The following is a 2,492-nucleotide window of genomic DNA, read 5'->3' as shown; positions in this document are numbered from 1 at the left end:
CAATCATACACTACAGCTTGTTTAACCATTCCCCAATTGATGGGCATCCTTTGGATTTCCAATTCTTAGCCACCACAAAAAGAGCTGCTATAAACATTTTTGTAGAAATAGGTCCTTTTCTCTTTATTTGGATGTCTTTGGGATATAGACTTAGAGTATTGCTGAATCAAAGGGTATGCACAGTTTTATAGTCCTTTGGGCATAGTTCCAAATTGCTCTCCAAAATGGTCGGAACAGTTCACAACTCCACCAAGGGTCCATTAGTGTCCCAGTTTTCCCACATTCCCTCCAACATCCAACATTTTCCTTTGTTGTAATATTAGCCATTCTGATAGGTGTGAGGTGGTACCTCAGAGTTGTTTTAATTTACATTTCTCCGATCAATAGTTATTTAGACCATTTTTTCATAAGACTATAAATAGCTTTGATTTCTTTGCCTAAAAACTGCCTGTTCATATCCTTTGAGCATTTATCAATTGGGGAATGATTTGTATTTTTTATAAATTTGATTCAGTTCTCTATATATTTGAGAAATAAGGCCTTTATCAGGATATTTGTTGCAAAAAGATTTTCCCAGTTTTCTGCTTTCTTTTTCTGCATTGGTTTTGTTTGTACAAAAACTTTTTAATTTTATATAATCAAAATTATGTATTTTGCATTTTCTAATGTTCTCTATATCTTCTTTGGTCCTAAATCCTTCATTTATCTATAAATTTGATGGATAAACTATTCTATGCTCTAATTTGCTTATAATTTCACCCTTTATGTGTAAATCATGTATCCCTTTTGACCTTATCTTGGTATATGGTGTGAGACCTTGATCTATACCTAGTTTCTGCTATACTGTTCTCCAATTTTCCTAGTAGTTTTTGTCAAATAATGAGTTTTCATTCCAAAAGCTTTGATATTTGGGTTTATCATGTACCAGATTACTATGGTCATTTGCTGCAAAGTAATTTATACCTAACCTATTCCATTGATCCACTACTCTATTTCTTAGCCAGTACCAGATTGTTTTGATAATTACCACTTTTTATAATACTGTTTGAGATCTAGTAGGGCTAGACCACCTTCTTTTGCATTTTTTCATTGATTCCCTTAATATCCTTGAGCTTTTGTTCTTCCAGATGAATTTTGTTATTATTTTTTCTAGCTCTATAAAATAGTTTTTGATAGTTTGATTGGTATGACTCTGAATAAATAGATTAATGTGGATAGAATTGTCATTTTATCATATTGGTTTGACCTAGCCATGAGCAATTAGTATTTTTCCAGTTTTTTGGATCTGACTTTATTATGTGTTAAAAGTGTTTTATAGTTCAGTCAGGTGCAGATAGAGATGCTTCTGGAAGAACCATCATGATGGCTGCCCAAGGAGAATCCCAAGTGAAATTCAGACTTGATTAGTTGGAGATGGAGGTACTGGAAAAACAACATTTGCAAAACATCACTTGACTGGTGAATTTGAGAAGTATGTAGCCACCCTGGGTGTTGCGGTCTGTCCTCTCGTGTTCAGCACTAACAGAGGTCCTATTAAATTCAACATACAGGATACAGCTGGCCAAGAGAAATTTGGTGGTCTGAGAGATGGTTATTACATCCAAGCTCAGTGTGTCATTATAACGTTTGATGTAACATCAAGACGTACTTATAAGAACGTACCTAAGTGGCACAGAGATCTGGTACGAGCATATGAAAATATTCCTATAGTGTCATGTGGCAACAAAGTTGATGTTAAGGACAGAGAAGTCAAGGCAAAATCAATTGTCTTCCATAGGAAGAAGAATCTCCAGTATTATGATGTCTCAGCCAAAAGTAACTACCATTTTGAGAAGTCTTTCCTTTGGCTTGCTAGAAAACTTATTGGAGACTCTAACCTGGAATTTGTTGCCATGCCTGCTCTTGTACCTCCGGAAGTTGTCATGGACCCAGCACTGGCAGCACAGTATGATCAGGACTCACAGATTGCTCAGACAACTGCTCTCCCTGATGAAGATGATGACCTGTAAGGGAATGAAGCTAAAGTACAGTGTCAGAGGTCTAGTTTTATAGGCAACTGTCCTGTGATGTCAGTGGTACACATGTTTGCCACTTTATTATATACCTGAATGGAACATGTGCTTAATCTTTGGGGCTTCAGAGTGAATGTAGCAGTTTAAAACAACATATAATTCATATTTTGGACCTGTGTATTTAGCTGTTTTGGACCACATTTATGTCCCCTTGAGTTTCAAATATAAGACTGCTGCAGTCCCATCACAATATTCAATGGTGAATCTTGTTTGTTACTGTCATTCCCATTCCCTTTTCGTTTAGGTCATAATGTAGTTGTATTTCAAGTATCTTTTAAAAAAGTGTTTTATAATTGTGTTTGTATAGTTCCTGGGTTTGTCTTGGCAGGTAGACTTCTAAGTACTTCATATTGCTTATAGTCATTTTAAATGGAATTTCTCTGTTTCTTACTGCTGGACGTTGCTGGTAACATATAGAAA

The 2,492-nt window shown here is 35.5% G+C and overlaps 1 pseudogene; it reads left to right on the top strand.

The window, feature by feature from the left end:
- The first annotated feature begins 1,362 nt into the window (after positions 1–1,362).
- Positions 1,363–2,009, top strand: LOC118843979 (annotated as a pseudogene).
- Positions 2,010–2,492: the final 483 nt, after the last annotated feature.

This window comes from Trichosurus vulpecula, chromosome 3, assembly GCF_011100635.1.
Source record: "Trichosurus vulpecula isolate mTriVul1 chromosome 3, mTriVul1.pri, whole genome shotgun sequence".
NCBI classification, from domain to species: domain Eukaryota; kingdom Metazoa; phylum Chordata; class Mammalia; order Diprotodontia; family Phalangeridae; genus Trichosurus; species Trichosurus vulpecula.
This window is presented reverse-complemented; position numbering and strand designations above follow the sequence as displayed.